This window comes from Protobothrops mucrosquamatus, unplaced genomic scaffold, assembly GCF_001527695.2.
Source record: "Protobothrops mucrosquamatus isolate PMUCROS unplaced genomic scaffold, P.Mucros_1.0 scaffold45, whole genome shotgun sequence".
Taxonomy (NCBI): domain Eukaryota; kingdom Metazoa; phylum Chordata; class Lepidosauria; order Squamata; family Viperidae; genus Protobothrops; species Protobothrops mucrosquamatus.
In genome coordinates this window covers 6,260,240-6,266,825 of record NW_015386427.1, presented here as the reverse complement: position 1 = coordinate 6,266,825, position 6,586 = coordinate 6,260,240, and the positions used below count along the sequence as shown (strand labels likewise).

The window sequence follows — 6,586 nt, the reverse complement described above, 5'->3', positions numbered from 1 at the left end:
TATCCTCTGTTCCTTCCATTTTCTCCACTAACTCATCCACTCTTCCCTCCACACGATCAATATGAGCTGCAAGTCCTTGAAAAATATGTGATAAATTTTCACAAAGTTCCTGGTTTTTCTTATCCAAAAGTTCTTCTGTTTGTTTCACAGTCTGCAATGAAGACTTGGCTAAGGCCTCTTGTAAATCTTTAAGTGTAATGGAAGGAGGAGGTGTTGGAGGGGGAGATCTAGGTTTTTGTTGTTGAGTTTGCACAACAGGAGAAGAGATAGCTGTTTTAGGCAATGCAGAAACTCCAGTACGTTTTGTAGCCATTCTGCCAAGTTATTTTTAAAAATCACAACAGCAAGTATAAACTTAAAAAAGCTTGACTTAAAAAAAAAATTCTTTTAAAATCCTTTAAAATACATCATTCCACAACCGGAAAGAAAGTGAAGGTTTCCCTTTTGTTAAAAAGAAGGAATGCTTCTGCAGCCATTTTCTTGTCACTTTCACTTATAGCAAGTAACAAAAATCCCAATTAAATCTTCGAGTTAAAGTCACATTTTAACTAAAATAAAAATCCCCTGTCAGGTTCCGTCTGTTCCAAAAGTTACTCACAAGCAGACACAATGTAGCAGCAGTGGCAGCGACGTCTAGCTTCGCTCCGAAGAGCGAAGACACACCGAGCTGCGGAGAAGAGGTCCGGACTCCGGGGGAGTTCTCACCTTCATCCCCCCAGGATCGCTCCTGGGGGGACTAGGGAACTCAACCCCTATCCAGACCAAACTCACTTTCTCCTCTTCGCCCAGGGAGAAAGTTCCGAGCCGCAAAACAGCTGATCCACGCTGTTTTGACGTCTTTGACGCAGTCCCAGGCTGGAGGCTGAAGAAAAAGCCTCCTTCGGCGACGCCTCGCCACCGGAAGCTCCCCACTGCTTACTTTTCTCCACGTGGATGTAGTGCCATTGAGGACTACTTGTTGAGTATGGTTTGTCAGCCAGCTACAATTCCATCTGGTGGTAATGTTGTCTATCCCACCTTTTTCTAGCTTACCAAGTAGATTGTAGTCTACTTTGTTGAATGCCTTATTGAAATCTAAGTATACTATGTTCACAGCATTTCACTGGTCTACTAATTTAGTCACATTATCAAAGAATGAAATCACTGAGTCACTGAGATTGTGCATTGATTTTCATGGGATCAATGGAGTGTGGGAAAACCTGTATCCCCTCCCCCTCATGAATGGCACGTTGGGATATTTAGCCAGGGGGAAAGCATTTATGAAACTAGATCTGAGGGAGGCATACAATCGAATGAGGATCAAGGAAGGCGACGAGTGGAAAACTGCCTTCAGTTGTCTCCTTGGGAACTACCAATTTAAAATAATACCTTTTGGACTGCAGGGGCCCCCTGCCATATTTATGCAACTCATAAACGAGATGCTACATGAACATTTATATAAAGGGGTCTTGGTATACCTGGATGACATCCTCATCTACACTGAGACTATGGACGAGCATGTGAAACTTGTGTGACAAGTAATGAAAAAACTGTTGGATGCTAAGCTATATGCCGAACTGTCAAAATGCGAGTTTCACAAGACCAGACTGAATTACCTAGGTTATGGAGTGTTGTATGAAGGGGTGGAGATGGACCCAGGGAAAGTTAAGTCCATCTTGGAATGGCAAGCCCCTTGTACCCGCAAGCAGCTGCAGTTTCCTGGGATTTGCAAACTTCTACAGGCAGTTCATCTCCTTTTTCACAAAAATTGCTCTGCCAATCACTGAACTGTTGAAAATGGGGAGAGGGAGGGGAAAATCCCAGCTGAGCCAACCCTTGAACTAGACTATGGAATGCCAGGTGGCATTCAAAAAACTGAAGGCGTTGTTTGTGGCTGAGCCGGTTCTAAAACACCTAGATCCAGAGAACCTTTTGTGAGTCAGGCAGATGCCAGTAACATGGCTGTGGGTTCAGTCCTCCTCTAGCAGAATAAGGAGGGATCCTTGTAACCATGCTCGTACACGTCTCGCAAGCTGAATGAGACAGAACAACAGTGGGCTGTTTGGGAGAAAGAGGCTTTTGCAGTATGGTGAGTGTTACTGACATGGAGGCAATTCCTAAAGGGGAGTAAAACCCCATTTGAGGTGTAGGCTGACCATAAAAATTTAGAAGCACTGAAGGCCCCCTGTAAGCTCTCATCCAAATAAGTCCAATGGGCAATTTGATTTTATTTTAAAGTACATTCCTGGGGGGGGAGAATTTTCTTGCCAATGCCCTATCCCCCATGCCATAGTACAAAAGCACCTGGGAGGAGGTAGTGAGTTCCATCATTTCCACCAAACAACAAGCAGTGCAAGCCATGACCAGGCAGCAGGAGAAGAAGAGGAGCTCACCCTCCACCGATGCATTTCCCAACAGCTGAGGAAGGAGTTACCAACCAACGCATGGTTTGATGCTCACCAAAGAGAGCTAACCATGAGGGATGGGTTGGCATGGAAGGGAGACAAGCTGTACATTCTCGGAAATCTACGACTGCAAGTTCTGCAGCGAAGCCATGATGCTAAGCAGGCTGGCTACTTTGGGTTCTTAAAGACTCTGAAGAAGGACATTGAAAGTTATGTGAGGAGCTGTGCTACCTGTGCAGCCAGTAAAAGACTGCCAGGGGAAAGCCCAGGACTGTTACAACAAGTGGCTGACCTGGCTAGACCCTGGGAGGAGATAACCATGGATTTTATAGTGAAGCTGCCAGAAAGTGGGGAAAACACTGTGATTTGGACTGTAATAGACCTCTTTTCCAAGCAAGCCCACTTCATCGCATGCTGTGGGCTCCCCTCAGCCCAGAAACTAGTGAAAATGTTTTTAAACCACATCTACCAGCTTCATGGAGTGCCTAAGTGCATCATTTCAGATTGTGGGGTCCAATTCACTGCTATGTTCTGGAGGGAATTTGTAAGGATGATTAGTTTCTCCCAGGAGCTTAGTTCAGCTTTTCATGCGAGTATGAATGGGGCCGCAGAATGAGCTAACACAATGGTGGAACAGTACTTGCGTTGCTATGTCAACTACCAGCAAAAAAACTGAGCAGAACTTTTGCCATTTGCAGAAGTGGTGTATAACAAAGCAGTGCACAGCAGCACTGGTTTCACTCCATTTAAGCTAACCATGGGAATGGAGTTCATGTCAATGCCAGAATGCCCATAGGAGCCTCCCTCCTTGAGCACCTTAACTGAGTGGGTCAGTTCGTTCCAACATGTTTGGAGCGAGGCAAAGAAAGTGTTAAACAAAACAGCTGAGAGTCAGAAAAAACAGGAGGATAAGAAGCGTGCTCCCCAGGGGATGCTCCATGTAGGAGATAATGTGTGTCTTTCCACTAAGTATCACAAGTTAAAACAAACTTGCAAGAAGCTAGGTCCAAAGTTCATAGGCCTTTTCCCCATTATGAAAGATATAAACCCTGTGATAATAGAGCTCAAGTTACCTAGAATATTAGGGAAAGTGTATCTAGTATTCCACTGTAGTCTATTGAAGCCATTTCAGGGGTCCAGTATGAGGCCAGTGGGAAAAGCAGCCCGTGTCCAAAATGGTAGAAGGCCAGACTCACTATGAAGTCAAACAGATCTTTGACTCCAGGATTCACAAAGGGAGATTGCAGTATCTAATTCAATGGAAGGGCTGTCTGATGTCAGAAGTTAGATGGATAAAAGCTCATAATGTGAAAGCAGATTGTTCGGTAAAATGATTCCATACTAAATAACCCCAGAAACCAGCACCAGGGCAAGAGAAGTTAACAAGTAATAATGTGTATTCATTTTATTTTCCAGGTTCCCCAAACTCTGTAGGAGGCCAGCCTGTCAAGCTCTGAAGATCCCTTGCTTTAAAACTGCCATGATGCTTCTAGCTTGCCAACAGTTTGGGGGAGAGGCGGAAGAAGGTTTGGAATGTACAGGTGGTTGATATCAGAGTGAGAGCCGAGGTCACTGAAGAATTGTTTTGGTGAATGGAGATTTTCTTCTCATAACAGTAGCTTGAAGACTAATTGGACAATGTGGCCTGAACTGTCAGAGAGGGGGAAGGAAGGTTTTACTCTTTTAATAAACTTTTTCCCATATTGCCAGAGCTGGTATTCCGTCTATCATACTGGTATGTTATGCCTAATAAAGTTTTGCATTAGAAATCGCAATGACTTCGTTGGGCTTTTCAACCGGGACCTTGACAATAGATGGAACTCAGAAATAGCTTTCAAGCCTTTGCAGATTACGCTTTGAGTTTCTAGGGAAGGATGAGACCAGGATGAACAGGAAGTAAATGTTTGGAGCTTCAGAGAATAGATGGTATATAACTATTATCAGTATAAAGATAAAGCTGGTGTTTTAGAAGTTGGTAACACTTTTCTATGGGGAACAGAAAGTAATCTGTGTTAGCCAGATTTGTTGTTTTCCATGCATATGAATCAGGAATATGACAGAGGTGCTACCAAAGACTCAGCAAACCTAATGACAGGAGTTCCATTTTGCTTTTCAAGAAATGATATTACAAAGAGTGGCCACAAGAATGGCAATATCATCTAAGGCTTTGAGATAAGCAAGAAAACTCAAAAGCCTAAAGACTCATTAATCCTTCTGCAAGTGAAGAACAGATACTGACTGGATTGATATAACAAACCTTGGCTTGGGGTTTTTGGTTGAAGGATTGCTGTTTGGAAACTCACAAAAAGTGGATTGCATGTCACAAGTAACAGAAAGTTAGTGTTTGCCTGAAACATAGTGATTTTATTCAGAGGGCTACAGATTGAATGCTGTGAGATTGCAGATAAAAGCTCAAATTAACTTCTTCCTCAACAAAGGCATGATTGGTACTGATCTCACCTCTATAATGAGCAGCTTGCCAAGAATTTCTGGAGTTTTCATGTATTTCATGGTTAGTCATGCATTGTAGCCAAATTCAGCATCCACAGCATGGATCTGGACCACTACTTGTTCATCCATGATAGGAATACCAACAAGTCAGGTGGGTTTTTTCCCCAAACACCTGTTGTATTTGCACTGGCAGAGGTGCAAATACAACAGGTGCATTATCATGAGCCCTGGTTGCACAGTGGTTAGAATGCAGTACTGCAGGCTACTTCTGCTGACTGCCGGCTGCCAGGAGTTTGGCAGTTCGAGTCTCACCAGCTCAAGGTTGCCTCAGCCTTCCATCCTTTTGAGGTCAGTAAAATGTGGACCCAGTTTGTTGCTCTGTAAACCGCTTAGAGAGGGCTGTAAAGCATTGTGAAGCAGTATATAAAGCTAAGTGCTATTGCTATGCTATCATTCTCATTCATCACAAAGACTTGTACTGTCACATTGCCACATAAAGAGGGCAGTTCAGTATCCTTGGCTCTCACTTCAAACTCCAATAGCTTCAGCTCCTCAAAATCCAGTGCACTGCAAATACTGTATATTCTTGCTTTGACATATAGCTTACCACTCTCTGACTGTACTGAGAGATAATAGGCAGTGGCCAGAACTTCTCATCTATCAAGTAACTAATCAAGGCATTCTCAGTCATATCAGGATCTGAGGCAGAAACATACAAGCACCAGGTGGCTGTGTCTCCTTCAGAAGGTCTGCATAGGAAGGCTGCAAAAGTAGGTGCATTATCATTCACATCACCAATATGTATCATCAAGCTACTGGTGGTCAGCAGGGCTGGTATCTCTTGGTCTTGGGCTCCTACATCAGTTTGTATTCTCTCATCTGCTCCCTGTCCAGAGGTTCACCCCTATTTTAAAAAAAGAAAGGTTTCCCCTGTCCAGTTGTGTCCGACTCTAGGGGGGGGGCGGTGCTCATCTCCACTTCCTGGCTGAGGAGCCAGCGTTGTCCAAAGACACCTCCGTGGTTATGACTATAAGTAGTCCTCAACCTATGACCACAATTGAGCCCAAAATTTATGTTACTAAGTGAGCTATTTGTTAAGTGAGTTTTGCCCTATTTTATGACCTTTCTTGCCACAGTTGTTAATCACTGCAGTCATTAAATTAGTAACCTGGTTGTTAAGTGAATCTGGCTTCCCCATTGACTTTGCTTATCAGAAGGTCACAAAAGGTGATCACATGGACCATCATCACTTGCCAAACGTCTAAATTTTGAGCACATAACCATGGGGATGCTGTAAAGGTCATGTGAAAAATGGCAATAAGTCACTTTTTCAGTGCTGTTGTAACTTTGAACAGTCACTAAATGAACTGTTGTAAGTCGAGGACTACCAAGATACACGGAACACTCTCACCTTCCCACCAACGTGGTACCTATATATCTACTTCCACTTGCATGTTTTCAAACTACTAGGTTGGCAGGAGCTGGGGCAGGAATGGGAGCTCACCCTGCATTTTGGGGTATTGCGTCTCAATCTGCCAACTTTCTGATCAATAAGCCCAGCGTCTTAACTGCTAGGTCATTATTAGAAAGTAGTAATTCTTGAAGGTAGTAACCAGCCTAAATGGAAAGCCAGCATGACACATGGAGCAGCTTACATGGAACACATGGAGCAACTTACTTGTCTATTTATTCCAGAATCCTGATCTAAGACATTAATCAGGGCCACCATTCCTGGGACAGCATTCTCTGAT

The 6,586-nt window shown here is 43.6% G+C and overlaps 1 pseudogene; it reads right to left on the bottom strand.

Moving 5' to 3' along the window:
* Positions 1-3,041: 3,041 nt before the first annotated feature.
* LOC114922292 lies at positions 3,042-6,289 on the bottom strand (annotated as a pseudogene).
* Positions 6,290-6,586: the final 297 nt, after the last annotated feature.